This window comes from Pleurodeles waltl, chromosome 3_1 (genome assembly GCF_031143425.1).
Source record: "Pleurodeles waltl isolate 20211129_DDA chromosome 3_1, aPleWal1.hap1.20221129, whole genome shotgun sequence".
NCBI classification, from domain to species: Eukaryota; Metazoa; Chordata; class Amphibia; order Caudata; family Salamandridae; genus Pleurodeles; species Pleurodeles waltl.
Window position 1 is genome coordinate 708,566,036 of NC_090440.1, and position 21,739 is coordinate 708,587,774.

General features: G+C 46.4%; 1 protein-coding gene across 1 annotated transcript in view; it reads right to left on the minus strand.

Annotated features, from left to right (window-relative positions):
* The window catches only part of PPIE (peptidylprolyl isomerase E), a 179,556-nt gene that overhangs the window by 31,485 nt on the left and 126,332 nt on the right, over positions 1–21,739 (minus strand). The gene's annotated exons all lie outside the window — the stretch shown is intronic.

A 21,739-nucleotide genomic window follows, 5' to 3' on the forward strand; every position in this document is an offset into this window, starting at 1 on the left:
TATAAAGATCGGGAGAGTGAACCACAAATATATCAACATAGATCTAGACAACACAGACAAACACAGGGTGATACCTAAGGGACTTAGGATTCGAGTTTATTAAAAACAAGTTTCCCAGTTACTGAATGCAAATACCAGGGGTGGTGACGTTTCCAAGCAGAGTCAAGGCAGATCACGAGCAGGTAAATAATCAATTATTTTGAATAGGAGCTACAAGGAGGAGAAGTCTCCAAGGAAGAATCATGAAAAAGCTAGGGCTGCTAAACTCTAAGGAGAGAGTCATCAAGGAAGACAGTTATGGAAGCTATCCAGACTAGGAAAGCATCCAGGATAAATAATGGAAGAAAGAGTGTTACCAAAGTCTTTAGGGACAGTCACTGCATATACCAGGGAGAGTCACTGCCTATACCAAAGCTGGAGAAGCCTTCACAAGCAGTGTGTTGGTGAAGCCTCCAGAAAGAGCCATGACAGAGGTAAAGAATTGAAGCATGAAGCAAAAATCAAGGTAGACCTACATCAGGGGAACTCCAGGAAGAAATTAGGCCCTTGAGTATCAATGTATTTGAGCCTCTGACCAATAAAGAGGAAGGGTTGCATGTCAGTCTATAAAAGATGCCAATGCTGGAGTTTCAGGTAAGTAACTCATTCCTTCTCCACATTGAATCTTTCATGGATTCACATGTTTCAATTAGAGTAGCAAGCAGTTTAAGAAATAATTTATAATTGGGAACCTGGCTCACCTTTCACTGGAACAGGCTATGCAGTACTGCATGGACCACTGCTTAGTCCGCGGCTGCATTAATTTCCAGCTGGCAGATCTTGGTGAATGTGTAACTGATCTACAACGTAGCTGTTTAGAATACGTTCGGGAGCAGCACTCTGGTGTATAGTGCAGCTGTTACTGAAATACTTCTGGTGAAGTGCGCAGTCTTCTTACCTTATGGAAGGTGCTTCATCTTTTTATGGCAGAAAGTGCTGCAGAATAATAGCCAGCAGGCCATGCTTTGTTTCGGTAGGGGTTGGTCCCTGCTCCGGCACCCAAAAGAGACAAAGTGTTGATTGGAAGTTCTTATTTCCATGGTTCTTTCAACATACAATTTGATGCCCATATGAACACTGTTAGAAATGGGATCTCTAGTTGGCTGAGGTATACACCCGTGTCCAAGTAGGGACCACAATCCTAGTCAGGGTAAGTCACACACAATCCAAATTATCCTGTGCCCACCCTCTGGTAGCTTGGCACTGAGCAGTCAGGCATAACTTACAAAGGTAATGTGTAAAGTATTTGTGCAATAAATCATACAGTAACAGTGAAAACACCACAACAATACACCACACAGGTTTAGAAAAATATATTATATTTATCTGGTTAAAATAAGTTTAAAACTATTAAGATTAAATAAGCATAAGTTGAGATCACTTTTGCAAGATTAAAGAGAGTCTTAAATCTTACAAATCAACAGTTGCCTCTTGATTACACAAAGTACCTGGTTTGCGTCAAAAATAACATGCACGGAGACCGCAGAGGAGGAGATGCGTGGAAAAATATGGTGTGCGTCGGATTTTCTGACGAGGCACAGACCATGCGTTGTTTCTTACCACGCTGCAAGGGGCTTGCGTCATTTTCCAGCATGCAGTCTTGGTTCCTCACTGCGATGTGGGATCGTTTTGATGCACAGGGAATATGCAGGTTAATCTTGGTCACGCTGGAAGTCGCAGGAGTTGTGTCTCTACGGTAGGGCGATGAGTGTAATTTTTTGTTGCACGGCAGGCGCTACATCGATTTTCCACTCGGGAATCAGCTGCATCTTTCCGGTTCGGCTGTGTGTCGCTCCAGTAGGGCTGTGTATTTAATTTTCTGTCGCAAGGCAGGTGATGCGTCAAATCTTCACTTGGGAAGTCGGGCTGCCTCCTTCCAATTCGGCTGTTCAGCGATTTCTCAGTCGCAAGACGGCTGTGCGTCGTTTACGGCAGGCTGTGCGTCAATTTTCGGCGCACAAGGAGTTTCCTGAAGAGATGAAGTCTTTTTGGCCCTGAGACTTCTCAGCAAAGTCAGAGAGCAGTAGGGCAGCAGTCCTTCTCAGCAAAGCAGACCAGATGAGTCCTTTGGACAGCCAGGCAGTTCCTCTTGAGAGGTTGCAGGTTCAGGTCCAGAAGTATCTGAGTTGGTGGGGTCAGAGACCCAGTTTATATACCCAAAAATGCCCTTGAAGCAGGGGAGACTTCAAAGAGTGGTTTTGAGGTGCACTGGTTCCCCTTTCAGTACAGGTCTGTCTGCCAGGGTCCCAGTAGGGGGTTTTGCAGTCCACTGTGTGAGGGCAGGCCACTAGCCTTTGAAATGTAAGTGTCAGACTCTCCACCCTTCCAGCCCAGGAGGACCCATTCAGTATGCAGATGAGTGCAAGTGTGACTGAGTGTCCTGTGTTTGTGGATGTCTGGATGAAATGCACAAGGAAGCTGTCAACTAGCCCAGACGTTGATTGGAGACAGGATGTAAGGCACAGATGGATATAAGTGCAGAGAAATGCTCACTTTCTAAAAGTGGCATTTCTAAAATAGCAATATAAAATCCAACCTCACCAATAAGCATGATTTGCTATTACCATTCTGGCCATACTAAGTATGACATGGTTACCCCGTTCTAATCAGAACCTACCACTCAAACATTATATAAGGGCAGTCCTAATGCTAGCCTATGAAAGGAGCAGGCCTCACAGTAGTGGAAAAGGGATTTAGGTGTTGTCCACTACCAGGACATATACAACAGTAATTCATGCCCTGCCTTTTACCAACATAGCACCCTACCCAATGGGTTACCTAAGGCCTACCCTAGAGGTGACTTATATGTAGAAAAAGGGGAGTTTAAGGCTTGGCAAGTACTTGTAAATGCCAAGTCGAAGTGACAGTGAAACTGCACATACAGGCCTTGTAATGGCAGACCTGAGATATGGTTAAGGGGCTACTTATTTGGGTGGCACAATCAGTGCTGCAGGTCCACTAGTAGCATTTAATGTTCAGGCCCTTGGCACATGTAGAGCACTTTACGAAGGACTTATAAGTAAATTAAACATGCCAATTGGGTATGGGCCAATGTTACCATGATTTTAGGGAGAGGGCACATGCACTTTAGCACTGGTTAGCATCCAGGGTCCTAAAACCAGCAAAAATGAGGTCAGAAAAAGAAGAGGAGGAAGGCAAAAAGTTCAGGGGTGACCCTGCAGAGAGGCCAATTCCAACAAACACCTACTGAGTAAGATGCTCTCAGCTGGCGCTGAGAGATTCTAAAAGAACAAATCACAGAATCATTCAAATTGAAATCTGAGGATACCTAAACCATTATCCTTGGATTAGTACAAAGGATTACCTTGCCTTCCATGAAATACAAGAAGAGTTCCTTTATCCTGAAGGCTTGGAGCTTTCCCACTCTTATTGCCAAAGTCAAAGCCAGTGAGTGATGTTTTTCTAGAGACATATTTGAGATCTGATGTATGGATATGGCGAAAGGGTGAAAACAATAGTTAACTGAGTGCTGTGTTTGGTTACTGTGGCACCAGAGGTCGTCAAACTGGGGAATAGCTTGAATAACCCTTTTATCAACTATTTCAAGATCCTCTAAGAAAAGAGGGTAGGAGCATCACTTGACCTTTTCAAGATTGATACTGCTGCCAAAAAAGACTCTTACTGACGTGCTTTAGCCAGGTGCAGTAAATATGGCAGGATCTAATGCAGCAGTATGAGATGAAATTCAAAAATTCAGCTTCACACTTTTTGCAGAAACCCTTCTACGTGGCACTGTAGGTTTTGGTTGGGGTAAGTGTGCGTGCTTGCATCAGTATTGCCCTGTAATCTGCAGAGATGTTTGTCTAAATGAACACGTTACTTATCTTCAGTAACCGTCTTTCTGGTGGATACACTATCTTCCTGCAGATTCCTCACTCAATGAATTTTCTCCAAGTAGCAGAATGGATCTGGAGTTGATTCCAAGCAATTGCTCCTGTATCCCAGTGGGTGACACCATCAAACTCCACAGTGGCCCCGTGCTGCCTCCACAAGTAACCACACTGAGCCACAAGTAGGTAATGCTCTTTCGGTGGATATCACTTTATGTGAATACTGTGTAAAGGCTCCAGGGGTTCCCCAGTGAGTGTTCAGGGCTTGCAATGCAACCCCAAAGTGCTCTATTTAGGGGTAGTGTGGTTGATCAGCCTTAGCCTCAGAGGAGTGCCAGACATCTACAGATACACACAATAGTCAATAAGATGAGACAGATGACTCAAGAAAGATATATTTACCAATTTATAAAAATAGCAAGTATCTTTATATGTTTAGGCTTCAGAGAAAAATTGGTCCAGTAGCGGTTTAGGGCCAAGGCAGCACCCACAGTACACCCTTAGCAGCACAGGAGTGGCCGGGTGCAGAGTGCAAAACAGGGCTGGGTGCCCAATGTGTTCCTATGGAGATCAGTCACTGCAAAAGGAAGCTGCAGGCAAGGACTAGGCGTCCAGTTTGGGTGAGCCACCGAAAGGGCTCAGGTCTTGGAATTCTCAGAGACATAGTGAAACCAGTGGTCCACCAGTGGTCCTCTTCTCCTTGGTCCGAGGTGTTCGGATGCAGAGGGTTCTTGAGCCGCCAGGTGTCTGTCACCGGTGACGGCCGTGGTGGAGCGAGGCCCACAGAACAGGCTGCAGGCATGGGCAGGAAAACCAGTCTGGGTGTACCAACAAGTGCGCTCAAGTCTCACTAGCCTTGGGGACACAGACATACCAGTGGCCCTCTTTTCCTCAGTCCGGGGTGTCCGGGTGCAGAGTTTCAGTGAACCGTCGGGGTTGCCGTCACCGAAGGTTGTCACAGTTGAGAGGGGGCCTGCAAAAAGCGGCTGCAGGCATTGATGTGAAGGTCGCAGCGGGGAAACCCACCTTAGACTGTCTCTGGAGAGGCTGGGGACCAGGTTGGCACCATTGGCCCACTTCAACACAGGCTGGGAGGCTTGGTGCAGTGGTGCTGTCCGGCGACATGTTTGGCGGTCCGAAGACCTCTCCAGCGGTCCTTGGATGCCTGCCAGGATGCAGGGGAGCAGCTTCGCTACTCCCCGGGAGTTCCTTCTGCTGGGCTGAAGGCTGGCAGTCTTCCTGTGCTTTTGGAATCTTCAGAAGCTGGAGGGCAAGGCTTCTTTCTCACAACAGTCGAAGTCCACAGGCAGGCTGGCAGGGTTGGTGCTCAGCCTGTCACGGATCTTCAGTTCTTGCCTTTTGCGTCTCTGGAGTGTCTTCTTCAAGTCAGCGGGAATCTGCTTCTTTGGTGCCAGGGGCTCCCCCTAAATACTGAATTTTGGAGCGTTAGGGGTGTGTAGGGTAGTAACCAATGGGCTACGGATCCTCAGGGTCACTATGCCCCCTATATGACCACTTCCTGTGGTAAGTGGGCATAACCCTGTCCCAGAATTTCTAGGTATGCCATCTCAACATTGGCTACCTCTGAAAAATCATGTCCACCTTGCATTAGCCCAGCTTAGGTGTGGAACTAGCTGGGGGGGACAGAAATAGGGGGGAGGGGGACACCTACCTGACTAGCTTCTTTTCCCACCTGTCCAGGTGCCAAATGGGCTCTCGAGGAGGGGGGTTGAGGGGGGATTCCTCTCCTGTGAGGGGAGCCAGATTCGTATCTCAAAGGCAACAGCCCTTTGAGGTTTGCCTCCTTGGGAAGGGTATTCAGCAGGTCATCCTGTGGAAGGGGGTATTACCCCGCCTTTTGGACAGACATTTGATCTGAGCCTCCTGAGAGAATAGGGCTCTCCCCCTAGGGGTCCAGAAAGGTGTCTCGGGTGGCAGGCTGGCAGAAACCAGTCTATGAACACACCAGAAGCTGATAGGGTTTCAGGGGGCACCTTTAAGGTGCTCCCTGGGTGCATGTATTGGTAAATTCAACACTGGCATCAGTGTGGGGTCACCAATCTTCAGTGAAGCCATCATGTAGCTGTGGAATTCGTACTGACCAGTGTCCAACACGTGCATTTAAAATGGCTTCCCTCATCATTTACTATGCCTGCGAATTGACAAAGACACAGCTGGGGCATATCTGCTCATGCAGATATGCCCTCACGTGTAATATAATTCACCCTGCCTTAGGGCTGTATGGCCTGCTAAAGGGGTGACTTACATCTATTGCATGCAGTGTTAGGGGACATGGCACACAGGCTGTGTGCCATGTCACGTTTTCCCTTTTGTCTACCCCAAGACACACAGCCTGCATTGGCAGCATATCATGTGTTTGGTAATGCCTCATGCTAATAAAAGCAACAGGTTGGTCATAGTTATCATCACTGATGTGGGACAGGACTGCTCCTATCTCATGCTCAGAGGCATGTGTGTGCACTATGAACTGCTTGGTGTAATCTGGGGAATTTAGAACAGGAGCTGATCATACTGCTTTCTTCAGAGTGCCAAAGGCCTTTAGACAGCTCACTGTCCAGTTCATTTTCTTAGGCATCTTTTTGGAGGTCAGTTCTGTGAGAGGTGCCACAATAGTGCCATATCCTTTCACGAACCTCCTGTAGTACTTAGTCACCCAAGGAATGCCCTGACTTGGGTCTGGGTGGTTGGAGCTACCCAGTCCAGAACTGTCTGGATCTTGGGTTTTAACTTGGCCTCCACCTATGAGGTGACCCAAGTATACAAGCAGAGCCTCAAGGACCTTGCTAAGGTGGATAAGGTGATCCTGTCAGGTAGAGCTAAATACAGCAATATCATCAAGATATGCTCTACTAAGGTCTTCAAACCTAGCCAGGACTTTATGCACCAACCTTTGGAAGATGGAAGGGGCATTCTTTAGTCCAAAAGGCATAACAGTAAACTGATTAATGCCCATCAGGAGTGGAGAATGCCGATTTCGTTTTTACTCCACCGGTCAGACCTATCTGCCAGTACAATGATGGGAGATCAAAAGTACAGAGATATTTGGCTGCCCCTAACTTGTCAATTGGTTTATCAGCCCTAGGAATCGATTGTGTATCTATTTTGGTGATGGCATTGAGACCGCTCTGGTCCACATAAAACCTAATTTCTCTCTTTCCACCCTGAGAATGAGGCTTAGAGATTAAGACAAATGGGCTGGGCCGGGGGCTCACAGAGTGCTCAATGATTCTGAATTCCAGCATCTTGCTTACTTCAGCTTTGTGGCTCTCTTTGACTTGATCAGATTGTCTGTACATTTTATTTTTGACAGATAAGCTGTCCCCAGTGCCCACATCATGTGTACACCAGGTAGTCTGACCGGGGGTCAACGAGAAGAGCTCAGCATACTAATGCAAGACGTGCCTGCAGTCAGTCTGCTGCTGGTCAGTGAGGGTGTCTGAAAAGACCTTTTCTTCAAATGAGCCATCTTTGGGGCTGCTGGAGAGGAGATCAGAGGGAGGTTCACTCCTAGCTTCCTGTCCCTCGTCACTGAACATGAGCATGGTCATCTCAGCTCTGTCATGATAGGGTTAAAGGCAATTGACATGGATAAACCCTTTGGGGTTCCTGCAAGAGCCAAAGTCCACAAGGTAGGTGACTTCCCCTTTTCTTTCCAGGATAGAGAGGGCCCCAGGAGCCACAGGCTACAAAACCCACACCTTCTGCCCAGGGTAGAATTCCACCAGAGCAGCCTTTTGGTCATACCAGAGCTTCTGGAGCTCTTGGCTGGCCTCAAAGTTTTTGGAAGCTTTTTCTATGTACTCAGCTGTTCGAGAGAGAAGGCCAAGCACATAGTCCACAATATCCTGTTTAGGTTCCCTGAGAGGTCTCTCCCATCCCTCATTCACAAGACAAAACGGTCTTCTCACAGGATGCCCAAACAGAAGATCAAAGGTGGGAAAACCCTTCAGTGGCACTTCTTTGTAAGCGAAAAGCAGGCATGGAAGTAAGACATCCCTTCTCCTTTTGAGTTTTTCAGGGAGTCCACCAATCATACCTTTCAATGTCTTGTTGAATGTTTCAACAAGCCCATTGACTTGTGGGTGATATGGGCTAGTGAAAGTATAGGTCGCACCTCATTCAGCCCACATGTGTTTCGGGTAGCCAGACATGAAGTTTGTACCCCTGTCTGGCACCACTTTGGAAAGCCCCCTCTGGTAAATATACCAATAAGGGCCCTAACTATTGCAGGGGCAGTAATAGTCCTCAGGGGTATTGTCTCAGGATACCTGGTTGCATGATCCACTATAACCAGTATAAATCGGTTTTCTGATGCTGTTGAAGGGTCTTGAGGATCAACAATGTCAATTCCTACCCTGTCAAAGGGAACCCCAATCACTGGAAGTGGAATTAAGGGGCCCCTTTGGGTGGTCACCTGTCTTGCTGCTGGCTTACAAAACTCCTTTACCTTCTGGGACATACATGGCCAGTAGAAGTGGTTCACTTACCCACTCCAAGCTTTAGTCTGGCCAAAATGCCCAGCTAGGAGAATGTCATGAGCCAATGTGAGGAGAACTTCTCTGTACTGCTGAGGCACTACCACTCTCCTAGTGGAACCAGGTTTAGGGTCTCTGGCCTCAGTGTAAAGGAGTCCCTCCTCCCAACAGGTCATGTGGGAGCCGCTAACATTTCCCTTTTCCTGATCAGTAGCTTGGTGTCTTAGGCCTTCAAGAGTGGCACAGGTCCTCTGCCCCTGGCACAGATCTTACCTAGAGGGCCCCCCTGAGGCCAAAAGCTCTGCTGTATAAGGTTCAAGTTCCTGAGGCTCAGTGCCCTCTGGGGCTGACAGCCCCCCCCCTCTCGCCCCCAAGGACAGGGGACCTGATATGGTATCGGTTTTGAAGTTGGTGTCCCAGACTTCTTGCCCTTTCTCTTGGTAGGGTGGGCCATTATTCCATACTCCAACTCCACTTTTTTACCCTAGGCTTTGCACTGTGCTTTTGTTTTTACACACACACCTATTTAGGTATACCCAGCATGGCTGCATGGGTCTTTATTTCAACGTCAACCCATGCTGAGGACTCAAGATCTTTGCCTAGCAGACATTGTACAAGAATTGCAGGAGATACCACTGCCTTCTTTTGGCCAGTAACCCCTCCCCATTCTAAGGATACCATCAACATGGGATGTACCTTAGCCTGATTATCAGCACAGAGAACTGTATATCTCACCAGTCAAGTATTGGTCTTCAAACACCAGTTGCCCAGTGACCATGGTGACGATGGCACTAGTGTCTCTCAGGGCTTCAACTCTAACTCCATTGATATGCAGCTGTTGCCTGTATCTCTCCAGATCACTGGGCCAGACAGTCAGGGAAGCTACATCCATACCACCCTCTGAAACTAGAGTTGCCTCAGTAGGCTCACTGACATGGTCAGGACCCACATGGAATCCCATCAGGAGACTTACCACTGCATTTACTGCAGGTGCACTAGAAGCATTCTTTCTGTGGGGACAGTTAGGCTCTCCAGTTCCGTGTACAAGAGCCTTGCAGTCATGACACCAAGCCTTTGGCTTAGGAATATTCTCGGGGCCCACTCTCCTGAGACGATTTTAAGGGGTCTTTAGAAGGCTCTATGTTTTCATCCTTTATTTGGTCTCCATCTTTCCCTTTGGAGGACGTTTTGGCCTCTTTCTTATGGTCACTGCCGCCCCCTCCCCCCAGTGGTAGCTTTGGCCACCCTTGTTTTGACTCAGTGGTCCGCCTTCTTCCCTAATTCTTGAGGAGAAAATGGACTTAGGTCCACCTGGTACTGATGTAACTTCTCTTGAAAACAATTATTTAACAGATGCTCTTTCATAATTAAATTATAAAGCCCTTCATAATCATGCACATTGTTATCTTTTAATCAGACACCTAGTGTTTTCACTGAAAAATCCACAAAATGTACCCAGATCTGACTCTGAGTTTTTCAAGTCTACCTGAACCTGATCCTGTACTGAGTGGTGAGTCCAAAGCCCTCAATCAGGGTCTCCTTCATTAGGTCATAGGACTCATTCAATGTCAGGAGCCTATCCCTGCATTTACCAGAGAACAGTTCCCCAAAGGAAAGAGCCCCAATACTTCTGGCTAACCTACCTGGAGCTACTGGTTCTCCCAAAAGCTGTGAACCATTTGGTGATATCAACACCTGAGTATTTTGGGAAAATCCCTTTGGGGATTTTAGTGTCACAAGTGTCCTCCCTAGTTATGCGCTTGCTGCCACCAGAGGTGGGTCTTAGGCCCATCTCAGCTCTTTCTTTTCCTATAGAAAATAGTTGAGCCTCTGAGGCTATCTTCTTGGCTAACCTCTGAAGATCTGCGTCTACAGTATCCAATTTTCTGAGACACTACTAGAAGTGTTCTCAGTGGAGGTATTGTCAGTAGAGCTGGAGTTATCTTCAACAACCTCCACCTCTGCATTTTCCCCCTCTTCCCCAGTGTGGGGGGGGAGAGGTGGAGTGGGGGGATTCTACTTGCCAATGCCTTATCCTCTGCCAGCAACTGCTGCAGATGGGCTCTAGTAGGTTTAGGTCCTGTGGCAAGTTTTCATGCTTTACAGAGCTCCTTAAGTTGGGGTACCTTAAGGAGCTGACAGGATGCCATGTTGAGCTCCTGGGAAGTCCCTTGCTCAGACATGGCGTTTAAAGTAGCTGGGAACTTTTTAAAGGACTCATTAAAAAAATGCTAATCACTTTTCTAGAGAGTTTTGCGAAAGGGACTTAACCAAGGTCCTACAGCTATTTTAAACAATTTAGTAAAAAGGCAAAAACTGAAAAAAATACTTAACTAGAGATAATGTTTGGATTTCTCTGTGGAATCACTTATCATCCGAGTGGTACAGTAGATGTCAAGTCTTGTGTCCCAAATGCTGCACCACCAATGTAGGAAGCTGGCCCTTTCAGTGGTATGTGAATACGGTGTAAAGGGTCCAGGAGTTCCCGAGTGAGTGGTCAGGGCTTGATATGCAACCCCGAAGTGCCCTATTTAGGAGTAGTGTGGTTGAGCAGCCTTTGGCTTAACACAGATGTAATATCTGGCTCTTTATATAAAGGATCAAAATGAGGTACACTGTGCAAAGTGTCCAAGCAAACCCCAGAGGTATCACAGAGGCACAAATTACATCCCAAATGCTCTCTTTTTGGGTAAGTAGTCCAGCAGTTCGGCTTTACGGAGGATAGTGCTAAGCATGTAAGGCACACACTCATGGAGTAAGTGAGAGACACACTCAATAAAGAAATCCAACACCAATTTATAAAATCAACACTTAATTTTCTATAAAGTTTGATACCAAGATCACCGGAGTCAGGTGAATACTTTTCGAGTAATGTATTTTTAGAATTTTTAAAAGTAGACAGTGTATTTTCAAGGGAGCTGCAATTCAATTCTATGGAAGAAAACAAAGACGGCAAATCAGCTACAATACAGTGACCTACGGGACCAATCTCCAAGACTTAAGGTGAGTTTGATGCAAGGTCCAAGGCCACACCAGCAGGTCACCTTGGGGATCTCTGGTGCTTCCAGGTGAAGAGGTGCTTTTTGTGTCAGGTGAACCATTCAAGTCTATGGGGATTGGTCCGGTTACAAAGTGGCTGCAGGGATGGAATGGGAGGACAGTCCAGGGGAACCCACCGAGGAGGGGTGCACAACCCTTGAAGTCCTCAGGCTCATGGGGACACTGTCAGTCCACTCCTCCTCAGGATGTAGGACGCAGATGCAGGGGTGTCTTCTGGCCTCGGTTCCAGCACTGGAGTTCCTAGAGGTTGCGAGGGGGCCCGCAAAAACACTCTGCAGGCATGGACTGGGGGTCCAGTTCGACCAGGCAAACAATGGTTCGGGTCTCATGAGGTGGGGAGTTGTAGGGACACCCTTGATTCTCTTCTTCTTGGTCCAGGACAGACGAATTCAGAGGTGTTTCAGGGAGTCAGGTCTTTGCCTCCTAGTCTCCGAGGCCCCTTGCAGTTGCAGGGGGGTCTGCAGAAACAGTCTGCAGGCATGGACTGGGGGTACAGTCTGACCAAGCCAAAAAGGTGGCTCGGGTCTCATGAGGTGGGGAGTTGTAGGGACACCCTTGGTTCTCTTCTCCTCTGTCCAGGACAGACGAGTTCAGAGGTGTCTCAGGGAGTCAGGTCTTTGCCTCCTAGTCTCCGAGGTCCCTTGCAGTTGCAGGGGGGTCTGCAGAAACAGTCTGCAGACACCATCGGGAAGTCCCCAGTGGGCGAGCACAGGGTGAGTTTCTTTTCTGGAGGGTCCGGGGACCATGCTGACACTGTTCACCCATTTCAACAAGGGGCTGGGCAGTTCGGTGCAGTGGTGATGTCTGGCGTTTGGTTTCTGGAGGTCCCGGTCGTCTCAGTTCTTTCTTGGGTGTCTGCGGATGCAGGGGAAAAGCTACTCCAAGGGAGTTCCTCCTGGTTATTGGCAAAGTACTGGCAGCTCTCCCAGTTTCTTTGAGGCTGCAGCAACAGGACAGGACAGTTGCTCCTAGAGGGTCAGATGTAGCAAGCCAGCTGGCTTGGCGCCAAGTCAGTCGTACTTCCTTGGTTCTTGGGTTCAGCTGGCTTCTTGTCCACTCCTTTTGTGTTGGTCGAAGATCTGAGGATCTGGTACCAGGGGGGTTCCTTAAATACTCAATTTAGGGGTTTTTAAGGGGAGTGAAGGGTAGTAGCCAATGGGCTACTTACCCTTGGCGTCACTACACCCCTAGATTACCACTTCCTGTGGGGAGTGGGCATCACTCTGTCCAGGATTCCTAAATTCCGCCACATGCAAGATGGCAGAATTTCCAAAGTCGTGTCCACTTCAGGCTGGTCACACTAGGGGTGAACCCAGTCTGGAAGTGTGACACGCCTCCTGCATAGCTAATTTTCCCTCCTGTCCAGGTGCCAGATGGGCCCTGGAGCAGGGGGGCTGGCATCTTCCTCCGAGTAAGGCCAGATCTGCATACCATAGCCAGTGAGCTTCTTTGAAGCTCCTGCCATGGAATGCAGGTTATCCTGTGGGGAGGGATGTGTAACATCCCAGACTGGACAGGCGTTTGTTTCTGACTTCTTGAGAGCAAAGGCTCTCAACCTGGGAGGTCAGATTCTTGTCTGTTGGCGGCAGGCTGGCCAGAACCGGTCAGTGAGCTCACCAGCAGTTGGTATGTTTTTCAGGGGGCACCTCTAAGGTGCTCTATGGGTGCCTGTACTAATAAATCCCTCATTGGAATCAGTGAGAGTTATTAATATGAGATGTGTGATACCAAACATCCCTATGTTCAGAGAACCCATCATGTAGCTGAGGAACTCGTAGTGACCAGTACCCAGCACATGTATTTAAAACGTAGATATGCCCTCACATGTAATATAATGCACCCTGTCTTAGGACTGTAAGGCCTGTTAGAGGGGTGATTTACCTATATTGCATGCAGTGTTAGGGGACATGGCACAGGTTGTGTGTCATGGTTTTCCCTTTTGTCTGCACCAAGACACACAGCCTGCAATGGCAGCCTATCATGTGCTTGATGAGGGGTCCTTTAGGGTGGTACAATTTGTGCTGCAGCCCTTAGGGACCTTATTTACTACTCCGGGCTCTAGGTGCCAGGGGTACCATTTACTAGGAACGTACAAAGGGTGATAAAGGATTTGCCAATTAGGGAAAAAACAGTGCAGTTTTGGGAAAGAGCTCAGACACTGGGGACCTGGTTAGCTGGAACACAGTGCACTTTTAGTTGAAACCACATTTACCAAGCAAAAACTGGAGTACAACCATGTCAAAAGGAGACACTTACCTAAACACACACACTAATAAATACTACAAATTAATTTACGAACAGGTACAATCAAATAGCGGGACATACCCATGGTGACACCTTCATAACACATTACACACCTAGCGATCCCTGAATCCTATAATTACAAGATCCCCTAACTATATTAGACATAATATAAGGGAGTGTCATTATCAACAAGGCAGGCCAGTTGGTTTTGACAGAAGGTCACTACATGAGTAAAAGCAGCACCATGTTACGTTTCACCATCGTAATACCAGTGAAATCAGTGGGGACAGTACCAATATGCTATCCATGTGATACACCACCACTTAAATCAATGGGGGATTACCCACATTCAATAGCATTCATTATACTGTTAAACCTTGCAGAAACAGTCACCAATGTTGCCATTAAAGCACTGAATTCTCTCTTTTACTTCTCTTTTGCTGCTACTGCAGCTTTAGGACCATCCAACAGGAGTCGCTGCCTTTCAGAGACTCCCTCTCCCAAAACAATAAAACACTGCTGGAGGTGCCCATATTGCAAATTTTACAGGCTCTCACAGGAGTTCATGGGGTGCTCCATGCCCATGCATACACTTTGAGCAACTTTGATGCTTCTGATTTTTGTTTTTTTGTTTTTAACATGGAGTCTCTGAGCCACACTTCCTTTTGTTTTTTTCAGGGTATCCCGGTCCCACCTGGGACACCCATATTGATACCTTGATGTACCCTGTAGACCTAAACTGATCAAAACCATACTTTAGTGCAAATTTCACTTATATGTAATAAAGTTTAAGCACCACAGACCTTCAGCATGCACTAAAGATCTACACTATGAATGCACACTCACATTAAATGGCCTACCCCCAAGTCAGTAGCAAACCCTGAAGGGTACCTTGTGCAACAGGCTACCTTTGTGTAGATACCAGACTGTCTAAGACAGCAAATTCCTCACACGCAGTCTGCACACATATGTGCTCAGGTGTCTTCATATATTCAGCCCAGAACCTCTTACGTTAGCTGTGCAGCAGCTCCTTATTTTAAAAGGGTGACACTGGAGGTTAGCACCCTCAGTCCATTGACTATGTATTTGCCATGAATGAGACTCATGTAGTGAAACTCACTCACAGTAAAAGTTGAAAAACTGACTACTCCCAAAAAAATACAGGTAGACAAAATAGGTGTAACCCATTTGTTGTACAGTTGTTACATCAACAGCGCCTGCAGTGCAGTTCACTGATATAACGCACAGATGGGACTACAGTGAGGGAAATAGTCTTAAAGCTCAGCAAACCACAGTTTTTTTTCTTCAATAATGTGACTTCTAATGTTTTGTTGATATTTTTATTGACGTTATAAAAGTTGTAATTGTATTTATATAGCACTTACTACCCCTGACGATACATTGAGTCGTTTTTTGGCGAGTAGCACGCTGCTCTGGAACCCAAAAGGATTAGTGGTGGATTAGTGTAGGGAAATATGAGTACAGTATTAGTATGAGTTAATTTGAGCAGAGGATATGCAAGTTTGTCAGTTGGATTGAATAGAGTAATGGAGAGACAGAGGAGGGAAGAATCCAGAAGTGTTAATTGGGAGTTTATAGTAATAGGATGAGGCTTGGGATCAGTAAATGAGAGATGGAGGAGAGAAGAGTCTGTGGAAAGAGGTTAGGGAGATCATAGTAGTAGAAGGGGTTTTGGATGAGCCAAAGGTGAGCTAAATGAGGGAGAATTTAGTAGGTTTGTTTGGGAGATCATAGTAGTAAGCTGAGGTTTGGGGTGAGCCTGGAGCAACAGAAGAGGGAAAGAGCTTAGGTAGGGTTATTTTGGAGATTATAGTAGTTTGGGATGAGTCACAGAGTGGGGATGGAGGATAGATTGATAGAGGTATAGGGTGATGGGGAGCCAGAGTAAAGCTTACGAGAGAGTTAATTCTTTTTTTATCTTGTACACTAGGACTAAAGTAATAAATACATATGTAAATACACAGTAAGGGAATATATCTGTAAGAAATTTAATAATGTCATGAGTGCTGTAATATCTGGGGTAATTAGCATTGCATGGCGAGGCTGGGAGTTATAGTTACCTTAGGCCACGATCTCGGGCCTAGGGAACCCAGCTCCTGGCCTTTATTAAATGGAGGAGGGGGGTGCGCAGCGCCCCTACTCTGGCCAATTTCGGCCCTTGGATCCCATCCCCCCAGGATCCAACCTTATAAAATAATGTATTTTTGGGGTGGGGGCAGCACGGCCACCCTCCAATGTTAAACTGCCCCAGGGGGGTGGTGGTCTCCGGAGATGGTGGTCCGTGACACACCCCTTCATTCTTACAATTCAGCCCCGGGGAGGTGCCCTCCCCCCCCTGCATATAACCTAAAGAGCCCTGGGGAGGGGGTGGTCCCCGAAACACGCGGTGGGTCGTATGCCCTCCCCCCCCCTTTTATACAAATAAGGCATTTTGCCCCAGGAGGTGGTGGTCCCCGGGGTGCAGAAGGGCCACGTGGCCCTCCACAATCTATGTAAATTATAAGCCCAGGGAGGTGGTAGTCCCCAGGTATGAATAAGCCTTAAGAGGGTGCCACCCCTCCTTTATTTTTAATATACTCCTGGGACCTGGCCCACCCAGGGGTGTTATTAAAACAAACACGGGAGACTGCGCTATTTTCTTTTATTTTTTTTAAATTTCACTGCCGATTTGTGACCCCATTGCAAAGTTGTGGGATTTTGTTTCTTTTAAGTGCTTTTTTGCTTGGGGGGTGGAGGGGCAGGGACGGACGATCCCTCTAGGACCCCAGCACAAGAACTAAAGGGTCAGGGGGTCCCTACCCTGGCCCCTTTTATTTTTTTTTATTTTTTTATGGGACTCGACTGAAGCAGTGTCCCAAGATGGCAACCAACACTTCCTTGTTGAAGTGTTGGCAGGCAATCAGATCTCAACACGAGATTGGGACGGTTTGCGGAGCCTTCGCGTTCCTTTATATACAAATTTGTTTTTTCGTTAATATTTCAAAAACTACTGAACAGATTTACACCAAATAACAAACAGGGCTCTTTCTGGACCAAGAGCTAGCTTTCTGCTAAATTTGGTTTAATTCAATCCAGCAGTTAGGGCGTCATGTTCAAAATCCCTAAGGAAAAATGCATGTGAAAAAAGTGTTTTGGGACCCCCTCTTTGCCCCCCTCCCGCTTTTTCTCACCCCTCGCTTAATGGACCACCCCAAAACTTTCCAGACAGCAGCTGAAGTGAGTGTCGTATTTTTGGGGAAAATTTTGTGAAGAATCATCAGCTGGCGCCAAAGAGATATGTAAGTAAAAAACCAATTCCATTTTTTTAAAATAGAAACTAGGTCCTAAGTACACCACTAGATGTATGTATGTACATATATATATATGTCATTCGTTTTTTTGCCCTGACCACATTGGAGGAGGACTATAATGGCTAGAGGAACATGACAGCCTGCAAAAAGTTCATCCTACAACACAAATAGTAGTGTTCACACAGAGTAAGGAAAAAAGAAATGGTACTTTATTCTTAGTCACACCTGACGCGTTCCGGGCCAAAGGTGAGATTTAGCTAGTTGATAAACAGCTTCAGAAAAGGCAGAAATGAGATTGTTTGCAGGTGGCCTGCAACCGACTGTGATGAGCCCACCTTCAACAGTCAATCATCAAGGTACGGGAACATGTGTACACCCAAACTGCGAAGAATGGCTCCAACCACTGAACTCACCTTAATAAATACCGAGAAGACTGAGGTGAGGCCAAAAGCCAGGATAGGGAACTGAAGATGTTCTGGTCCCCAACAACAAAACAGTGGAAAAGTCTCTGGGAGAGTACGATGGGCACATGAAAATAAGCATCATGAAAGTTCTAGGACACCATTCACATCTAGAGCGGAGATGATCTGGGCCATGGTTAACATCTTGAACTGGTCCTTCTGAAGGCAGGTTCTTAAGAAATGAAGGTCCAAAATTTACCTAAGCCCACATGCTTGCTTGGAAAACCATAAAGCAAACGGAGTAGTACACTTTGCCTCTCTTCAACTGTCTTTGAACTACTCCAGTGCTGAACTTATGTCTCCACAGAGCCTGAAACTGTCAAACAACATATCCATAAGGTATGCCTGTTTGTCTCCAGAAAAGCTTGGAGGGCATCAATGCTTTACTGCCAATCTCCAAACTGGTGTCCTTAGCACGGTCAACACAGTCAGGGGTGTCCAGACTGGGCCGTACAATGTACTTGGCTGTGACTTGACTATTGTGGACTGTTTGACTGAAGGTATTTTGGATCTCTTCAGGGATGGCGGGCAAAATCTCACTCACCATATTCCAACTCCAAACTGGGAGTGGCTAAAACATTCTTGACAAGCATATCAATGTGCTTAGATTCTGTCAGGAAGCGCAGTAGGGAAGGTAAAGTTTACATGGCAAGCTGAAGCCTAAACAACAAGGATCCAAATTATCGGATGCCCCAGAGCAGGCCTTTGAGTCTAGCAATGGGGTTATTTATCAGTGGTGCGGAACACTGGTTTGACCATGCCACCATAAAAGCTTTAGTCAGGGCTTTATTAAAGGAAAACAAAGTCTCTGAAGTTGAAATACGTTTTCATTTCAAAATATATCAACTGCAGTGGCTCTATAGACTACCAAAGCAAGAGAGGACCTATCCTTGGTTGTGAGCCCCAGGGGGAAACCCAAACCAGTCTCTGGTGAAGTATCAAGACTACTAGCATTCCCAAGGTTTAAATATAAACCTGCATTATAGTGAGGTGCATATCAAATTGTCGGCCTCCTCCTCATCATCAGAAAATTCTGAAGGCTTTGTGTCATATTTGAATTAGATCCAAACATGGCCAGAAGGTGCCTAAAATACTTGCACTGAGGCAAAGGCAGTGCCGGAGAATCCTTCCTCACCAGGATTGTGCCTAATCTCATAACTAGACATCAGCTGAGATCTGGCTGCGATCTAGCTGAACTTGGATCTGGATCAGAGACTGAAATAAAGACCAGATCGGCAACCAGCACCACTAAACCAGAGGCCAGCACCGACCTGACCGTAACCAGAGTGGCCTTCAGAAGGAGTGGAAGTATGTCCTTGTGCTGGCAAGGGACCAGGCTGAGACCCAGTGGGGTAATTCAGTGTCAGGCTGGACCCAGTGGTGGAAGTCTGAATGGGATCCCTGGAGAGTCCAGGGGCCCTGATGGGACACCACCGTGACACAGAATCAGCTGGAACAGCTGCAGCATTGACTCCTTGAAGGCCACTACCTAATGCAGAGTCAAAGGGTGACTGGGAAATTTGAGTTACACTGCCTATAGTCGGACTTTTGGAGTACTGGACTTCTTCTGTATGCACCTGAGTCATGTCTTTCATCTTCGTCTAGGACTTACCTGAGGACAGCAACCGGGCTTGGGAGCAGGAACAGGACCAAGACATGAAGTGTAACAATCTTGTTTCGTGAGTTTGGATACGTACACCTTCATCTCTCTCTCCCTGATGGCCTTCGGGGACACAAGAGAGCATTTGGGGTACAACTTTGAATCATGCTTGCACCCTAGACGCCAAATGTACACTTTGTGCGAGTCCATTACTGACATCTACTTCCTGTTGGGATGGAACAGCTTGAGGTATGCGGTCTTTGGTTTGGGTTGGGGGAGTATATTCCTAGCACACTGCGGAGAAAAATGTTTTGGAGGTAACTAAAGCACTACTGAAACTTTGGGAGCGGAGTTCAGGATCAGCAAAAATGGGTGCAGAAAAAAAACTAACATCTTGGTATAATGGTGGCACCTATATACAACTCCACAACGTTAATTCTGGAGGCAGGACAAGACCGCCGTAGAGTAAGATGATGCCACCGACCTGCGCACTGGAGCAACTGCTGAAAAAGTTCCCGGTTTTGTCTTTTCTTATCAGAAAGGGCTGGTTCACCAGCCATGGCAAGAATGCTTGCAGTCTTAGCCTGCCAGCCCACAGTTCTAAGATGCTGATGTGGAAGGATTTCTCTTCTGAACACAGTTTTTTTAATAGCTCCTGCAAGTGAGCTCCCCAAATCATCTGTCATCAAGATGACTCGGTCTATCGTAGGATGAAAAGGGAAAACTGCGTTGAGATGGTCTGCAAATCGTCACCACAGCCGAGCTCGCTTGAGGTAACAAGAGCTGTTCATAATAATGTCATGCGACCTGGTTAACCACTATTGAATCAGTTTTCTTCGTCATCTGGCATGTAAGACCTGAATGAGAGCTTCTCACGTTGCCAAATGTTTGGAGCCATTGTCCATAGTTTTGCAGTGTGTTCCATGGACAGAAATTCCTTAACTGTTTGTGCATTCAGGATAGCTCCCAGAAATTGAAGCGGCATAGTGAGACAGATAGAAGACTTGTGTATTTAGAGTGTAATGCCAAGCTGGTGAAAGAATGATGCAAACCATTAGGGAGGCATAGGATTTTTCTGCTGAGGGAGCGTTCACCAGCCAGTCATCTAGGTATAGGAATATCCAATTGTTTTGTCTTTGAAGAAAGGGGCAGTTACTTTATGTATTTGAAGGGGTGGACTTCACGCCAAACAGTAGGGTTTTGAACTGACAGTGCAGTAATGCTCACAGAATTTATGATGCTCCCTGTTGTTTGACTATAGGGGATGTGAAAAGAGATGCGCTGTAGATCTATGGGAGGTGAGGAGTCCTACTTCCTGCACCAACAGGACCTTTTGCACAGTGAACATCTAAAAGGATTGTTCGAAGAACTTGTTGAGTTCTCAGAGGGCCAGGATTAGCCTCCATTGTCCTATTTTCTTCTTCACTTGAAAAAAGAAACCCAGATTTCTTTGATCTTCTCACTTTTTTAATCATTCCCTTGAGATGAGGAATAATTTCCTGCTGTTGCAATCGTTCATGTGGCATTCGTTTTTGTGGTGGACAATGAGGTGATTTTTTCAGGAATTATAGGGTGTGCCCTCGTAAATTTTGTCAACTGGAAGCAGCAAAGAGATTCTCCCCCTTGATCTGTATGGAGATTAGTGGGAAGGGCAGCATTGAGAAGTTAGGTATACAATGTGTTGTTTCAGGAGTCCTGCCAACTGGATAAAGGCTTTCTTTTGCAGTCATAATTGGGATGGGTGTTTCAAAGTGTTGACTCCCTGGACCATGGTGTAGGAAGCTGGCTCTGTATAGACTATACCAAAGTAAGGTATAGTGTGCACAGAGTCCAGTGGAAGTCCAGTGGATGCCCAGAGGCTTCACAGAGGCTAAAGTAGATAATACTAATGCTTTCTTTTGTGGTAGTGTGGTTGAGCAAGTTAGGCTTATCACAGGGTAGTGATAAGGGAACACAGTCAAGAAATGAGGCACACACTCAATGACTAACTCCAGGCCATTGTTTTTATATATCAAAAATATACTTTGTTACTAAATGTAGGTAGTTGGCTCTGTATGTACTATTTCAAAGTAAGAAATAGCATGCACAGAGTCCAAGGGTTCCCCTTAGAGGTAAGAAAGTGGCAAAAAGAGATAATTCTAATGCTCTATTTTGTGGTAGTGTGGTCGAGCAGTAGGCTTATCAGAGGGTAGTGTTAAGCATTTGTTGTACACACACAGGCAATAAATGAGGAACACACACTCAGAGACAATTCCAGGCCAGTAGGTTTTTGTATACAAAAATATATTTTCTTAGTTTATTTTAAGAACCACAGGTTCAAGATTTACAAGTAATACTTCAAATGAAAGGTATTTCAGGTAGGTACTTTAGGAACTTTGAATTAGCAAAATAGCATATACAGTTTTCACATAAATTACATATAGCTATTTTAAACCTAGACAGTGCAATTTTCAACAGTTCCTGGGGGAGGTAAGTGTTTGTTAGCTTTTGCAGGTAAGTAAACCACCTACGGGGTTCAAGTTTGGGTCCAAGGTAGCCCACCGTTGGGGGTTCAGAGCAACCCCAAAGTTATCACACCAGCAGCTCAGGGCCGGTCAGGTGCAGAGGTCAAAGTGGTGCCCCAAAACGCATAGGCTTCAATGGAGAAGGGGGTGCCCCGGTTCCAGTCTGCCAGCAG